At 44.2% G+C, this 17,998-nt stretch overlaps 1 long non-coding RNA gene across 2 annotated transcripts; it reads left to right on the forward strand.

Moving 5' to 3' along the window:
• Positions 1–1,799: 1,799 nt before the first annotated feature.
• Positions 1,800–17,472, forward strand: LOC119002035 (uncharacterized). 2 transcript variants are annotated; one of them, XR_005069666.1, is made up of 3 exons: positions 1,800–1,971; positions 10,291–10,403; positions 16,419–17,472. It is a non-coding gene; the product is annotated as an uncharacterized LOC119002035 (long non-coding RNA). The 2 variants fall into 2 exon arrangements; XR_005069667.1 differs by lacking the exon at positions 10,291–10,403.
• Positions 17,473–17,998: the final 526 nt, after the last annotated feature.

Genomic DNA, 17,998 nt, shown 5'->3' on the forward strand with positions numbered 1-17,998 from the left:
ATCGGCCTGTAAACTTTCCCTTTTTTATTTTATTTTATTTTGTTTTATTTTATTTGTACCTTTCATGTGTGTGGAGGCTATAACACAAGGCAGCTGCTGTATAATGGTCTCTTGCTTCTAGTAAATGCCCAGGTCATGCCACAGAGATTATTTGCACAACAAGAGACATTGATCTGATGACACTGTCCCATTACAGTGACCGTGTGTATTCTGCTTGGTGACTGAGGGGGCTGAAGTGCACTTGACTTCAGTGTCCTGTTCTTGGGCAGCTGCCCTTTCAAGGGCTCCGGGTACAGGGCTGTAGTGTTGGGTAAGCTGAGCTCCTCAATCGGAGGCAGGCCACAGCGTAGACCTGCTGCCGGGTATGGACCAGCAGGGCTGGCAGGAGCTGGGGGCTTGTTAGAGATGCAGAATCTCAGGTCTCCGCCCTGAATGCACTGCCTCAGAATCTGCATTTTAACAAGATCTCCAGGTGAGTCTTTTGTCATTTTAAAAATTGATATATGATTCATATGCCATTAGTTCATCATTTTAAAATGTACAATTCTGTGGTTTTTAGTATAGTCACAAAGATGTGCCTCCCTCCATCACCACAATCTAATTCCAGGACACTTTCATGACACCCGAAGAAACATCACTCCTGTTGTAGTCGTTCCTCATTGCCCACCTCTTCCCCCAGGCCCTGGCAAACACTGATCGACTTTGTGTCTCTATAGATTTGACTATTCTGGACATGTCACATACATGGAATCCGAAATCTGCGACTTCTTCGTGTCTGCCTTCTGTCACTTAGCATAACATGTTCAAGATTCATCTAGGTTGTAATGTAAACCACACTTCATTTTTTGTTATGGACGAGTGATATACCATTGCATGGATATATCACATTTTTTTATTCATTCATCAGCTGATGGACCTTGGTGTTCTTTCCATTTGGGGCTATTATGACTAGCGCTGCTATTTGTTTAGACACAAGTTTTTATGGGGACAGATGTTTCCATTCCTCTTGGGTATACACCTAGGAGTGGATCTGCTGGGTCAAATGGTAACTCTGCATTCAGACTTTGGAAGAACTGCGAGGCCATTCCCACCATTGTACAGTCTCACCAGGGGTGTCTGAAGGTTTCAACCTCTCCACGTCCTCACCAACACTTGTTACTGTCTCTTTTAACATTTTGATAAGACATTCATTATGCAAAACTGATCATTTTAATCACTCTTAAGTGCACAGGTCAGGAGTCTTATGCACATTCGTGTTACTCCACGGCCATCACCACCCATCTCTAGATGTGTTCATCCTGCAAAACTGCAACTGCACACCCATGACACACTAGCTCTCCGTGTTCCTCCTCTCCCTCCCTGACGGCCATCCCCCCACTGTCTGTCTCTATGGTTTTGGCTACTCTAGGTAGTGACAATGATGAAACTGGACAGTATTTGTTTTGTGTGGGTGCGTGCCTGACAGTTCATTTAGCGTGCTGAATTAAAGGTCCATCAGTGTTGTAGCATGTGTCAGAATTTACTTTCTTTTTAGGGCTGAATAATCTCCCATCATGTATGTGCACCACATTATGTTTATCCATTCTTCCATGTATGGAAACTTGGGTCTTTTGTCCGTGTTTTTGCTGTTGTGGATAATATTGCTATGAGTGGTGGGTGTACAAATATCTCTTAGAGACCCTGCTTTCAATTAAATTTTTTTCTTTCATTGATTCTAGAGAGAGGAGAGGGAGAGAGAGAGAGGGAGAGAAACACCAATGTAAGAGAGAAACATTAATTGTTTGCCTCTTGCGCACACCCCAACTGGGGACCAAACCCGCGACCCAGACTTGTGCTCTGACTGGGAATTGAACCTGTGACATTTCATTCTGCAGGATGATGCCAGCCAAATGAGACATACCACCCAGGGTCCTGCTTTTGATTCTTTCCAAAAAATTGACATTGAGAATTTCAGAATTTCTGGATTATAAGGTAATTCTGTGTTTCATTTTTGAGAAACCGCCATACACACCTGCTCCATTTTACCTGCCCACCTTTAACACGCAAGTGTAACAACTTCTCTTGATCCCCACCAACACTCGGTCTTTTCTAGTCTGGGGTTTGTTTTTACTTGATAATGGTCATCCTAACGAATATGAGGTGGTATCTCATCACAGTTTTGATTCGCGTTTGCCTAATGATCAGTGGCGTTGAGCATCTTTCCATGTGCTTACCAACCGTTCCCATATCTCCTCTGGAAAAATGTCCGTCCAAGTCCTTTGTCTGTTTTTTATTTGAGATGTTTGTTTTGTTGTCGTTGAATTTTAGGAGTCTCTAGATAGGCTACATGTTAATCTCTTATCGGGTATTTGGTACGTAAATCTTCTCCCATTCTGCGACTTGCCTTTTCATTGTATCGATAATGCCTTTTGATGCACAAACATTGTTAACTTTCATGAAGTCCAATTTGCCTGTTTTCTTTTGTTCCCTGTGCCTTTGGTGTCATATCCCAGAAACCATTGCTAAATCCAATGTTGGGAAGCTTTTACCTTATGTTTTCTTCTAAGAATTTTATTGTTTTAGCTCTTACATTTTTTAAACTGGTCTGAATTTAAACGTTATTTTACAGCAATACATATTTCTCTTTAGAAACCGGATCAATGTATCTCTAATTTCCTGAAAAGAAGCCAATTGACCGCTGCTTCACTATTTTGGGCAGACTTTAGGCTAACCTCAATACCTATTTTTGTTTGAGGGGTGACTAATGCACAGTGTTTCTTTTAAGCAGAACTAGATGCTGTAGCTCTTACATTTTGATCTTTAATCCATTTTGTGTTGACTTTGTATGTGGTGTTAAATAGGATCCAACTTCATTCCTTTGCGTGGGAACATTCAGTTTTCAGTCAGTGTAAAGCGCTCTGTCCTCTTCCTTACCTCCTCCCCTCCTCGTTCAGTGCCCTTCCTCTGCATTCTTTTTATATCTCCTTTTTACTGCTTATAAAATCAACTTTAATTGCCCACTTTCCTGCCTGTCTTCCCCACGAGACTCCAAGCTCAGTGAGGGCACAAACCTTGCTTTCTTTCTTCCCCCACTGTCCACTGCATCTGCAGCACTTGGCCTGGTCTCTGACTCTACCAATGTGCTGTCCTGAGAAATATATTTGATCCCGGAACAGAGCTCCTAAAACTCTTAAATCTACTGAGTGATAGGGATATTTTGTCTTGTTCATAACAAGCCCATTTGTCACAGCTGAGTTTATGGTAATGCGGTGCCTTAGGATGGGGCCCTGGTCTCAGGATGGGGCTGGTTACCAGAAAGCCCAAACTTGTGATTACAGGGTGAGAACTTCCAGCCCCATCTGCTGACCTCCAGGTAGGGGAGGGGTGTGGAAGCTGAAGACTGAGCTGTACAAGGAGCCTGGAGAACCCAGGGTTGGTGAACACATTCAGGTGCTGGGGATGGTGACACACTCGGAGAGGCATGGCACTCCGTGCTCCCCTCCTTCCACACCTTGCCTCTTCCATTTGGCTGTTTCTGAGTTTTTTGTGTTTTTTTTTTTAAGATTTTATATATATATTTTTTTAGAGAGGGGAAGGGAGGGAGAAAGAGAGGGAGAGAAACATCCATACATGGTTGTCTCTCCAGCACCTCCTACTGGGGACCTGGCCTGTAACCCAGGCATGTGCTCCGACTAGGACTCGAACCAGCAGCCCTTTGGTTCACGGTCTGGTGTTCACTCTGCTGAGCCACACCAGCCAGGGCTCTTCCTGAGTTTTATCCTTTGCAATAAATTTACAAATGTAAGTGACGTGTATTCTGAGTTTTAGAATCCCTTCTAGAACATTTTTGATGTTGAGGAGGGAGTTGTGAAAACCCCTGAATTTGTAAGCAGCTGGTTAGATGTGTGGGTGGCCCGAGAGTTGTGACTGGCATCTAAAGCGGGGCATTCTTGCGGAACTGAGCCCTTAAATTGTTATCCACTACCTGACACTAACTCCATGTAGTGTTTGGGTTGAATTGAATTGTTGGACAGCGAGTTGATGCTGGAGAATCAGAAATCTGGTGTTGGGGGAGGGAGGAGATGCCATGCAAGCAGTCATGTGTCAGGGGCCCAGTAAGTAGTAGCTATTTTCATAATTATAAAATCATTATAATCATTATTATCAGCTCCCTACTCTGTCCAACCTCCGCAAACTTCTATGGAAATATGTATGTTTGCCATTCCTCTTTCCTTCTCCACAGAATTTAAGCCAATTTAGAAATTTATATTTTTTTTAATTAAGGAAATAGAGAAAATAGGGATAATGATTGAACCTGGGTCCAGATTTTAAGACTGCTCTTTGAAATTTTCTGAAATTGTCCACATCAACACCTTTGGGAGGAAAATGCACCAGGATGGTAAAATCAAAGCAAAGAACTCCATGTCCATTTAATGATCAAAAAGTAAAGGGTAAAAATACATTTTGAGATTAAAGCAGTCTTCTGAACATGGGAGCGAAGGCAGAGGGCACTTAAAGCCAATTTAATTGAATATTTTCTTCTCATCCTTGACTGCTAAAGATTAATGTCGGTTTTGAGGCCAGGGCACAGTGGCTGGGAGAAAATGCAGCCTGAAGTTTACAACTACAAAAATTGCGGAGACACCAACTTGGAGACACTTCAGGGGGGACCAGAGGAGCAGAGATTGCATTTGGCTCAAGGTCAGATTAAGTCCTGCAGGGGCCTTATGCCCCCAGAAAATGTTGCAGTGCATAATGCTGTGTGTCTTCCTGGTAAGATGCGCTCTGAGGGATGTATCACCTGAGAAGGTTTCTTGCCCCTAAAATGGTTAGCCTGAATGTAACCAAGCCTCTAGAACTACCTTCTAGTTTGCGAGAAATTTAGGGAAGGGTGTTAACCCAGGAGGAAGCGATCAGACATGTTCAGAGGTGGGACATTTTTTATGACAAGTGGCCTGATTCTTTTAAAGTCAGTATCATTCATTTTGGAAAGTTCATTATTAGTGTAAAAAATCTACTGATTTTTGTGTGTTGATTTTTTATCCTACAACATTGCTGAACTCATTTATTAGTTCTAACAGTTTTTTTATAGAACCTTTAACGTTTTCTTTGTATCGGATTGTATCATCTGAAAACAGATAATGCTATCTCTTCCTTTCCCATTTACACGTCTTTTATTTATTTATTTTTATCATGCCTAATTGCTCTGGTGAGAACGTCCAGTATTTTGTTGACTAGAAATGATGAGAAAGGACGTCCTTGCCTTGCTCCAGATTTTAGGAAAAAAGCTTTTGGTTTTTTACCATTGAGCACGTTAGCTGTGGGCTCTCCTTATATGACCTTTGTTGTGTTGAGGTAAGTTCTTTCAATACCTAATTTGTTGAGGTTTTTTTTTTATCATAAATGGGTGTTGGATTTTGTCAAATGCTTTCTCTGCATCAGTTGAGATGATCACGTGATTTTTATCCTTTATTCTGTCTATTCGGTGTATCATATTGATTTGGGTATGTGAAATCATTCTTGCATCCCAGAAACACATCCAACTTGGTGAGGTTGTATGATCCTTTTAACGTGTTGTTGATTTGGTTTACTAATATTTGGAGGATTTTCGCATCTATACTCATCAGGGATATTGGCCTAAAGTTTTCTTGTGCTGTCTTTGTCCAGCTTTGGTATCATAGTGATGCTGGTCTCATCAAATAAATTTGGGAGCGTGCTCTCTTCTTCTATTTTTTAGAAGAGCTTTAAAAAGATTGGTATTAATTCTACGCCACAGATGAACTTGAAGGACATTATGCCAAGTGAAATAAGCCAGGCCCAGAGGAACAAATACTACATGATCCCACTTACATCAGGAATCTAAGATACTCAGACTCATAGAAGCAGAGAACAGAATGGTGGTTCCCAGGGGCCAGAGGGAGAGCGGTCCAGGGAGCGTTGGCCAAAGGTACAGAGTTTCAGTTATGAGAGATGAGTAAGTTCTAGATATCTGCTGAACGGCATAGTGCACATAGCTAATGGCACTGTATTGTATTAAAATTTTGTTCAGAGGGTAGATTTTATGTTAAATATTCTTACCACAAAAAAGGAGGGAGGGAAGAAACTTTCAGAGATGATGGTTATTTATATTTACAGCACTATTTATGGTGACAATTTTACAGGTATATACTTATCATCAAATGCATGAAGATGTAGACATTAAATATTTACAGGTTTTTTACGTCAGAAAAGTCCACATCATTCAGAAAGTAGATTGGTGGTTGCCAGGGGCCGGGAGGAAAATAAATAGGGAGTCATTACAGAATAGATAAAGTTTCAGTTCTGCAAGAAGAAAAAAGTTCTGGAGATGGACGGTGGTGATGCCTGGACAACAATGTGAATGCATTTAGTGCCACTGAACTGAACAAACACTTAAAAAGGGTTCAGAAGGCAAATTGTATGTCATGTATATTTTATACAACTAAAAAAAGGGTGGAAAGAGATGAGAAATGAGAGGACTGTTCCGAATAAAAAGAGACTAAAGAGACAACAGTCATGCCAAACAGGAGTTTTAGTGGCGTCCTGGCTTGAGAAAACGAAGCAGTCACGGAAGGCATTCTGAAATGTGAGTGTGGGCTTGACACGAGACGATAGGACAGAGTCGCTGTTGGTTTCTGCAGATGTCAGGGTGGCATCTAGGTTGTGCTGGAGACTGTCTTTAGTTCTACAAGATGCATGCTGAGTACTGAAGAATGAACTGTTCCCAGGGGCTGCAACTGACTTTCCAATGGGTCAGAAATGTAAGTAAGATAAAACAAAATAAGTAATAATAGAAGGCAAAAATGATGAAGTGTTTAAAATGGTTGAATACACATGGAAAAGCATCCTGGTGTTCATTGCGTCATTTTCCCAACCTTTAGGGATGTCTGAAAGTTTTTATGAAAAAGATGATAGGATAAAATAAGTATGATTCCTTTCTGGCTTCTTTCTTTCTTTCTTTCTTTCTTTCTTTCTTTCTTTCTTTCTTTCTTTTAAGATTTTATTTATTTATCCTAGAGGGGAAGGGAAGGGGAGAGAGAGAGAGAGAGAGAGAGAGAGAGAGAAATATCAATGTATGGTTGCCTCTCATCTGTCCCCTGCCGGGAACTGGGAACCGGGAACTGGCCTGCAACTCAGGCATGTGCCCTGACTGGGAATCGAACCGCGATTGTGTTGGCCTTTTTCTTATGTAATTCAAACCAGAAACAGAAGTAGGTGTCGGGGGACAGAGGGATAGTGAATCACTGGGGATTTTTAGGGCCAAGAAACTGTTCCGTGTGATACTGAAATGGTGGACACATGGCATTATGTATTTGTCAAAATGCATAACCATACAATACAAAGAGTGAACCCTAACATAAGTTATAAATTTGTAGTTAATAATAACATGTTGCTATCGTATCATCGATTGTAACAAACAGACCCTGCCAATGCAAGTTGTTAGTAATAGGGGGAATTTTTGGGGAAGGAGTATGTGCGTGGAAAGCCCCTGTACTTTCTGTTTGATTTTTCTGTAAACCTGCTATTTCTATAAAATGATTCTTAAAAATATCTATTAATTAAAAAATTGTAACCATAGTATAGCTAAGCCCAAAAAGTAAAGGTAAAAAAATCAAAAGGAAAAATAAAAGTTAAATAATAACCTGTGAAGTTAGTGGTCAGAAATGCATGCACTGTATTACTAAATAATTATAAAATGTAGGCCACAAATTCAGCTCTGAGCTTCATGGAAGTCAGGCAAAGAGGGAAACACAAAATAGTAAAAATGTAAATTTACTCAATAGAAGTTAAGGTGTTTTTTAAAAGGAAGGGAAGAAATATGAAAGAAGTCTTTCCCATGGGTCCTAATTTTAAAAAAAGAAAAAATGATGTATACTTATTCTACACCATTTTTCTCAAAAACGGAGAAGTTAATAAAAGGTTGTATAATTGTTCATATCGTCCATATTAAAAAATAAATATTATTCAAGGATTATATTTATTCAAAAACAAGTTTTATGTATCAATTATTACAAGTAAAATTGGGAACATAAGAATAGGAAATAAAACCCTAGATAGCCAAAAGCCTCGTAAAGAAGTTCAACAAAATGTTCATTTCCTCATTTTTTTTCAGAATGATGACTTCTTTGCTTTTATCTAGCTATCAAATATCAATTTTTTCCCAATAAATCAGGGGTAGAGAGTGCCTCTGTTTTGCTACTGGCCCTAAAGTCCACTGGGAAATCCTACCCTGGTTTAGCTCACTTCTTTAGCACACATTTATTTGCTCAACAAATGTTGACGTTTTGATATCTGCCAAGTGCCCGGCATTATGTTTGGTTCTCTGATGACAAAGGTTAAAACACGAAAACCCCTGTTCTCCAGGAATTTGCTCGATTGGAGGAAGGGAGAGGACTGACCAGCAAGTCTCGTCCTGCTGCAAGGAGCCCAGAGCATCAGGTATCGGGAGGGGACTGTGGCAGCACCAGGAGGCTTCACTAGGTAGGCAGTGACTCCCTGAGGCTTGAAGAAGAGGAGCCACCTGCCAAGTAGGGAAGGAAAGGGAAAGGGAAAGGGAAAGGAGGGAGGTGTGTCTGGTAGAGGCAACAGCCTGAGCCTTGGGGCGGGCAGGGAGGAACAGTGAGAGGGAGTGGAGGCAGGGAGTGCCTTCAAGTGCTCAAAAGATTAGAATGTAGGCTGCACCCCAGTTAGAGCGGCAAAGGTGGGCAGGCTCCAGGAAGCCTCTTCTCTTAAGTTTCGGCTCTAACCTGATGGTAACTGAGAGAGGCTGTTATGCAGAGAAGTCTCCTGGTCAGAAATGGGTTGTTAGAGGACGTGTCTCCTGGCTGTTTTGGACGCCAGACTGAAGGCAGCTAGACCAGTTCTGGGCTGTTGCTGCAATGAAGGCCTGACCCAGGATGGAGGAAGGGGTGGACCCACTGGGTGTTCTGGAATAGAACCAACGGGACTTAGTGACGGATTATGGGGTGGGGAGGATGACAGAGAGGAGGTAGGCTGACTCCCACATTCCAGCCAGGGCACTTGGTGGGGATTCTGGGTGAGGAAAATGGTCGAAGAGGTACACGGGAGGCAGGGAGGAAGTACCTGGTAGGTCTGCGACATGTGGAGTCCCAGGTGTTGCCAGAGGAAATAGCATTACTCCACAGTTTCACAGGAAATGCATTTCAGAGAAACATGCAGAGGATTTGAAGTACAATAGCAAGATTTATAGGAGCGTAAACAAAGGAAGGGTAAGGCGATGTCTCATCCACGACCAGATGGCTTGGCTCTGTCTCGCTGCTGATGACTTCCAGCCTCTGGGGCCACAGGCCCGTACTTGTCCCCACTGAGCCCAGGAAGAGGGCCCAGACCCCTAGCAGCTGTGCTGTTAGCCTGGCCTCCAAGGCTCCAGTCATCCAGCACCGTCTCCGTTCCTGTTCAGGCCACGATTGGTGCTGCACTGTGGCTTGTGCAGCTGCTTAAGGGAGAGCATGAGCCGGAAGCTTTTGTTAAACTTTGATGGTATTTCTTTGGGCTTTTAGGTTAGAGTGAGCTTTCTTTCAAACTGTCCTGGCTCTTTCCTGTCTATGCCGGTGCCTCCTCCTATCCAATCCCTTTCCTAGGTTCTTCTCCTCTGCTTCATGGTCACCATTTTTGCTCCTACTGCACACACACTCATAGTAAATAGACCTCCTCCTGTGCCATCCTGGGTTCTACTGCACATGCCTCAGCAGGGGAATTTCTCCCTCACTGCTTATTTCTCTCCCTGTTAATGGGGGGAGCTGGCTGGTTGTTCCCTAGGGAAATTGGGAAACTGGTCTTTCATGCCCACTTGGACGTTAATCCATTTGGCAGGGCAATTTCAACTATTCCCTGGAGTTTCTGTGAAACTATAGTCTCCCAACATAATCAGGCTTAGCCAGCTTTCTGGCTTCTCTTTTGATAATACCTAACCAGCTATCTACCCATCATAACACAGGGGCCTGTGGATGTCCAGGTAGAGATGGTGAGTTGTTCACTGTGCGGGCAGGTCTGGAGTTAGAGAGAGGATGGGGCTGCAGTCAGGCCAAGGAGTGTGCTGTGGGCTTGAGTGTCCCAGCAGGGGAATGAAAAGATGGCACTGACCCCTCCTCGGCCATGCATGTTCACATCATGGACAGTGACGGTCCAGATACCCTCTGTGTGCAAGGCCTGTCCAGGTGATGGAGGTTGTGGACATCGATAAAGACTATCTATCCAAAGGAGAACAAACAGAGGTATTTATTCAGAAGTTGTTATAGCAAGGGCTCACCCACCATATTTGTGTTTTGGCAGACTCCAAAGTCAGCAGAAGGGTGGGGAAACTTCGTATTGGAAGTAAGGAGGGCTCCATATGTGCCCACATTGAAGGCTGTCAGCATGGGGAAGCTGGAGACACCCACCTATAGGTAGGTGTCCACCTATCCTAGGTGATCGGCTTGGAGTGCACATTTGGCTTCCTCTGGTTGGTCCAGAGAAAGGCAAAATTTAGGGAAGTTGTCAGTTATTAGTCAATTTCTGGCCATTTGAAGCCGATTGTTACAGGGGTAATTGTTTGGCTCCTCAGGCTGGTTGTTGGAGATAGTGGTCTGACTTCCTCCAAGTCTGACTTTGAGATAGCAGGCTGGCTCCCTGGGCTGGTTACTGTAGCTAGTGGGACAGTTTCCCGGACTGGTTGATGCAGATTGTGGGTCAGATGTTTATTTTTATATGTGGTCAGGCCATTGTCTATGTATTCAGGCTCTCAAGGTGCAGCAGTGAACATACCAGACACAATCCTGGCCCTCACAGTGCTTGCATTCAAGGAGGTGAGACAGGCACTAAGCAAGCAACCAAATGTGTTCCCAAGACCTTTCCTCTGGCCTCAGTTGATCAGAGCACCCTCCTGATACACCCAGGTTGTGGGTTTGATCCCCAGGCAGGCACACACAAAAGCCAACCAGTGAAGGCGTAAACAAGTAGGACAACAAATCGATGTTTCTCTCCCTTCTCTCTCTCTCAAATCAATTTAAAACAAGAAAAGACCCTTTCGTTGAGGTCTCAGTGTTTTTTTAATCCCCACACAAGGATATGTTTTTTGATTGTTGCTGTTGTTTCATTGATTTTAGACAGAGAGGATGGGGGGAGAGAGAGAGAGACATCAATCGGTTGCCTCCTGCATGAGCCCCAACTGGAGATCAGAGCCGCAACCTTTTGGTGTACTGGACTGCGTTCCAGCCAACTGAGCCCCGCAGCCACGGCGAGGCCTCAGTCTTTCACTGTCCTATCAACTAGCTCATATTTTCCAAAGACACTTAGCACTCACTTAAAGGGGCTTGAGACTGGAATTCTGACAGGTTTTCAGACAAGGACATGTACCTGAATGTCCATGTAGCATTAACCACAATAGCCCCAAATGTCTATCAATAGATAAGTGAAAAAAACAAAGCATGGGATATCCATAGAGTGAAATACTATCCAGCCACAAAAAGGAAGGAAGTACTGATACTGCAGCAACAGAAACGGAATCCTGGGAACCAGGTGCTTAGTGAAGGACACCAGGCGCACAAGGTCCCCAAATACATGATTCCACTGAAGTGAAACATCCAGAATAGGCAAATGCTCAGAGAGAGAAAGCATATTAGTGGTTCTCAGGGACTCAGGAGAAAGGAAATAGACAGCGACTGCTTAGTGGGCACCAGCTTTCCTCTGGGAGTGATGAAGGAAGTCTGGAACTCGGCTGCCCAGCACCGTGGACGCACTTAGTGCCGCACAATCGTGCACTTTAAAATGGCCCATTTTATGTTATGTGTGTTTCACGTGCGTGATCAGTTCTGATGATTTAATTGGATTAAAAATATTTATATCCAAGTCTTCCATTTGGCTAACTTTGATCAAACAGAGGAATATTCATTTTTTTATTGAGAATATCAGCTCCTGGGTAATTAATAAACTTCAGGTGTACAATATAATATATATCATAGAAAAGACAGCTTGCACTCAACATGGACTGTTCCTTTTTAAATTACTATTCATGCAAAAGACAATAATAACGATGAGTAAAAAGGTGATTTTCTATATGGTAAATATCACAGTTTTTACATTTAAAAGATATGTAGAATGATAACTCAATTTCAATTATTTCAGAGAGACTTTAATGATATAACACTGGGACCTCTTAAAGGGAATAGCAATGAACATTTTTTTCCTACAGTTAAAGAACCCTGGTTCTTTTACGCTATTCATTGAAAACCACCATCAGTTTCAAAAAGGATAATTTTTAGTCTCATTCTTCCGTTAGATGCAATTTATTCAGCACTTCCGAGGCACTAAAGCTGTGGGACATACGCAGCCACCTAATTCACACCATCACGGTCCCCTGTGTTTTGCAGAGAGGTGACATAATGTGCCTAAGTTCTCTCAGGTGCTTAGTAATGGATCTGGGGTTCAGAGCTTGCTTTCTCCAATTCCAAATCCTATTGCCTCAGCTGACAAACTTGCTCTGCGCAGGGCCAGATAGCAAATACTTGAGGCTTTGCTGGCCATGCAGTCTCTGTTGCAACGACTTAACTTTGCCCTTGTGGCATGAAAGCATCACAGACAGTTCACAAACAAGCAAGCATGCTCATGACCTCTGTTTCAATAAGGGCATGAATTTAAATTTACCTAATCTTTCATGTATCACAATCATTCTTTCCTCCCAGCAATTTCAAAATGTAAACGCGATTCTTAGCTTGCAGGCCACACAAAAACAGGCAGTGAGCCAGGTTTGGGCCAAGGGCTATAGTTCGCCGACCCCTCCTCTTGATCCCTGGGAGGGCCCCAAATCCCACGTCTACAGGGGACAGGAGCTTAATAAAATGAGTGAAACAGGCTGAGCAAACATTAGAGGTCAGGGGAGACTGTAGCTACTAGAAGAACCCACAGCTTCCTCAGGGAAGCTCTTCACTGTTGCTGTCACACGGGAACGTGGGCCCGATATCGCCAATCCTTGCAGGTTCTCCAAGGAGAGAAGCTGGAAGTTCAGGTTTGTCCTTTACAATCTTTCTGTTTCAATATCAGCAGTAAATTCAAATTTCTGGAAGAAAACACTGTCTAGGAAAACCCAACCTAGATCAGATATGGCCCATGGGTGCCGCTGTGTGCAACCTCTTCATTAAGGTCGCACCGGTTCTCAACCCTGGCTGTTTCAGGGGATCATTTTGGGCGCTGACAAAAAGTGGAGATGCCTGGGCCTCACCCCTAGAAATGGGATGGAAATGGTCTGCAATGGAGCGACGGTGCATGTTTAAAGCTCCCTGCTGACTCTGCAGTGTAGCCACCCAGCCTCTGTCTGCCAATTACACGGGCTTGCCTCTGGAGCTGAGCACATGGGAACCGAGGGAGGGCAGATTTCCAGCTGTTCTCGGTCCAAAAGTCAACTCATTTAACCTGTTCCTCTGCCTGCGCCACAGCTGTTGCCTATAAACACCACCACAAAGGATTGCAGTTTTTTACTCATTAATCCCACTTGTTGGAAATTAACAACAACTGAGGAGCAAACTCATGGTGATCACTTGCCAGTGAGGTCTGAACACACAGGGAACCAGCTGTGGGGCAGATCTGGATGGCATTTTTTTCCTGCCCAATGCCCTGCCTTATTCAAAATATTGAGGGGGGAGGCGGTGGTGGGAAGCGGGGGCTTGAACACTGGCTGTAGACAAAAGGAGCCCCACCCATAGACATAGGCCAAATGCCCGGTTCAGAGCCTTCAGTAGCTTCCCTTAGCCTTTACCTTGGCCTGTGTGGTGTGGCCCATTGTGGCAGTCAGGTTCAGTGAAGAAACACTATAGATTGTAGGATAAGAGATTCATTCTAGGAATTAGATCCTGCAGAGCTGTAGGAAGAGCCGAGGAGTGGACAGTCTGAGAGGGAAACTAGAAGATCAAAGAAGGCACTAACCAGTCCCTCTGACCAGCCAAGCACATTTGGCCACCAAAATCAAATTTGGCCAAGGAAAGCCTCTATGGCAAGCTGTGCCTCCATGTCATTACTGCCACAAAGCATCTGGTGGTAGACCAGGGGCCACTGCTGGTCAACAGGGTCAGCAGCCAGGAAAAGAGCTGGATGCAGAGCTGAGGAGAGCAAGGGCAGGTGAAACCCACAGGTGTCTCTGCATCTGTGCACCACCGTGTCTGACCACGGTGACCCTTGGTGCTGGCTGCTGCTGCACTTGCCTCGCCCGGCTAACCGAACAGGGAAGAGAATTCTAGGAAACATTTCCAATTCAACCAAGTGGACACAGTACACACCACACATCCTTGCCCACCTCTTTGGCCTCTTTTAACGGTCATCCTCTGTGATGGTTAATTTTATATGGCAGCTTGGCTGGGCCACAGGATGCCCAGGTATCTAAATGTGATCCTGGGAGTCTGAGTCAGCAGGCTGAGTAAGGTAGATGGCCCGCCCTGATATGCGTGGGCCTCGTCTGTTCAGTTGAAGGCATGGGTAAAACAAACAAAAAAGGGGGGAGGGGAGGGAGAATTCTCACTTTCTGCCTGACTGCTGAGCTGGGACAGCAATCTCCTCCTGCCTTTGGATGGAAATTGACACTGTTGCCTCTGCTGGCTCTCAGGCCTTCACACTTGAGGTGGAATTGCACCACCGGCGTTCCTGGGCTCCCAGCAGACTGCGAGACCCTGCCTCCAGCGTCCAACCAACGCCTCATAACACCTTTCTCTCTCTCCGTATATATCCTGTTGGTTCTCTTTGGAGAACTGTTACTAATCCACCCTCTTTCTTCCATGGTTCTTCTTTCAGTTCCTGGAGGCTGCCAAGTTCTTTCCCACCCCAAGGGCGCTCCACTTCTAGCTGAAATGTTCTTCCCCTCACCAACTGCTCACCTACCTCCTGTCCCTCACCTTCTGGGGTCCAGGTAACAGCATGTTCTCTGGACTTCCAATACCAATGATCTCCTCATTCTTTTTCTCTTATAGGTACAACTAGGGGCTGTTTCTCTACGATAGAATGACAAGTCTCAATACACAGCACTGGGTTGTATGTTTACTCATATCTCTTCTGCAGGCTCTGAAGCTCTTTGAGGGCAGGGATTGTATCTATTATGTTCACCGCTGTAAACGCAGTGCCTACCATGTAGTAGGTTCCAAGACACACCTGTTAGATGAATGAGCACAGTCATTTTGAAGGCCAATGTTTGATACAGTCCTTAGGAGGGAAAAAATTAGTCCCTTGCCTCATTCATGGCTTCATTTCACTATATAATTTATGGTTTACACGTAACAAAACAAAACAAAACAATACTGAAAGTCTCTGCCAGCAGGCGAAAATTGGCCTTACCACGCCCAACCCATCCTGGGTCCCCTGTAGGCGTGCAAAACCATTGAAAGCAATCACTAAAACTTTGTTGTGTCGTCACATAACCAGCTCTCAGCAAGAGTTTTCATGGCTACCATGTGAGGTCCAGAAAATTTCTACGGCTTCATGGCCCACGCACGTCCCCAGCCCTACATGTTTAATGAGTGCATCACTCGCTCTGTGAGAATGTTTCGTCTAAGTAGGCGACTTTGCATAAAACATTTTTTCGAAAAAGTTCCAGACAGTCATCTTTTCAGTGATAACAGAGCTTTCTACTGCAATTTGTGAGCTAATCAAGACATAGCAGTTTGTGGCATCCTTAAGACATAGTAGGTGCTTAATAAATGTCACTTTCCTTCCCACACCCTTGGGGTTATTTTCTTCTAAGGATTAAACAAACTTGCAACAAGCAGAAAGTAAGTCCTAGAGTTCTAATGCACACTATAGTGACTACAGACAACAATATTGTATTATAGTTATCAAACCTGCTAAGAGACTAGGTCTGAATTATTCTACTGGGGACCTGGCCCACAACCCAAGCATGTGCCCTGACTGGGAATTGAACTGGTGACCCGTTAGTTCACAGGCCTTGCTCAATCCACTGAGCCGCACCAGCCAGGGCTAGATCTGAATTATTTTAATCACTAAAAGGAAGTGATAATTATGTGACATAACAGAGGTGCTAATTATCACTACAATGGCCATCAGATCACAGAATATAAATATACTAAATTAGCCTGTTATACACCCCAAATTTATATGTTATATATTAAATATATTTAAATTTTTAAAAAGATTAGTTAAACTCAGACTACTGATTATGAAAATGTCCCTGAAAGAAAACAAATAGGTAAATAAAGAAATATTCTTTGGGGAAGATTTTTTAAAAAGATATTTTAAAAGATCTGCTGGCCCTCACCTCTGCCCCATCTCAGTTGTATATGTATGGGATGCTTTTTTTCTTGTTTTTGATGTAAAAAAATGAATTAAAAGTTGAAGGAACGTTTGCACTTAATCAGAAAAATAACCCTTTGGAGTAAAGAGCTCAGTGTTTTTTTAGGGCTAATCCTGATTCTTCCATCATATCTCAGTGTCCTTGTGGTTACAGTGAAGCTCTTCTGCCCTTCGCGGAAGAACCAGGGTCACAAACCATCTCTGTGGACGGCCTCACAGGCTCCTAATGAAACTGGGGTGGATAGATGTTCTATCGGCACCTGCACTTAGTGGAAAGTCTCCAGCTCGTCAGAGGCGGACAGTCACCCTCCCCGTGAGCACCACCTCTCCAAAGGCAAGGCCCCCACCCTGTGTTGTAGAGGAGCTATAACTGGCCTGAACTATGGCGAAGGGGGTTGTCCACATGGAGTGGACAGGTTGCAATGCCAGCAAGTCATGTGGCATAAAGCAGGGGCCATAGGCTGCCTGTCGTTGGTGGACAGTCCTCTCCAGGTAGCAGGACAGTCAACATAGCTTCTTTACGTGAAGATCAGTGCCTCCCTGTGGTGACACAGCTGTGGTTTGTGTGGTCTCTCTCCTCTTCCCCAGCCTACCTGCAGGGGGTCTCGAAACACGACCCCCAGACCAGCAGCAGCAGCAGCTGCAGCAGCACCTCCTTGGACTACAAATTCTCAGGCCCCAGCAGGACCAGTAGAGACCCTGCGAGGTGGGGCACAGCAATCTGTTTGAGCAGAGCCCCCAGGTGACTCCAGTGTGCACCACGGTGTGAGAGCTACGGCTCTAGTGCTTCTCTGACTGTGCTTCATACTGGCATTTCCTGGCAAACTTTGAAAAAGCCAAAAAGCCCAGGCTTCATCCACACTTACTAAATCAGAGTATGGCAGAGAGAGCCAGGTGTCAGTAGTTCTTAAAGGTCCTGCAGGTAATTCAGAGGGGCAGGCAAGTTTGAGAACCAGTGATTTGCTCTGGGGCCTGGGTACTCTGAAGTGTGGTCCCCGGACAAGACTGGGGGCTTGTTAGAAATGCAGAATCTCGGGTCCAAGCCCAAACCTGCTGAATCAGCCTGCACTTCAGCAAGATCCCAAGAGACTGGCAAACACAATAAAATGTGACGAGCCCTGGCCTAGGGTACAAAAAGTGCAATCTGAAGCATGTGCCTGAAACTTTCTGACTTACAGATCAATGATTCACAGAATCGGGTTCAGAGGTCGCTGCTTTTGTTTTTCTGGTTTTCTGGTGATTCCGCGCCCCAGCCCCTCCACCCCGTGAATGGATGCTCTGGCTGGGGGAAGGGAGGATGATGACCGGGAGAGGAATTAAATTCAGTAAGCAACTCTAGAGGGGCCTACAGAGTGAGTAAAGCAGGAGGAAACACTTTAATTCACATTTGGACATATTCTAGACAATCTGTTCACCATATTATTAATTACCACATCGTCTAATAGCTGCTCCCAGGAGGCCTCCTCCTAAACCAGCTGTTTCTTCTTCTCCGTCCACCCCATCCTCCACTTTCTTCTTTTGCTCGTTTCTCACTGGATCACTACCCAGTGATTCAGAAAGTGAAACCAAGGCTGTCTCAGAATTGGAATAAATATTAACTTGGACTTACTGGTTTTTTTTTTAAGGAAGTGAAAAGAGCCTCAGATTAGAATAAGCCAACCTGTGATAAAAGACAGTAGAAATTCTGTTGCCCTGCAATTGTTTTAACTGACAAGAT

The sequence above is a fragment of the Sturnira hondurensis genome, unplaced genomic scaffold (assembly GCF_014824575.4).
Source record: "Sturnira hondurensis isolate 20B ecotype Veracruz unplaced genomic scaffold, ASM1482457v3 Scaffold0017394, whole genome shotgun sequence".
Classification (NCBI taxonomy): Eukaryota; Metazoa; Chordata; class Mammalia; order Chiroptera; family Phyllostomidae; genus Sturnira; species Sturnira hondurensis.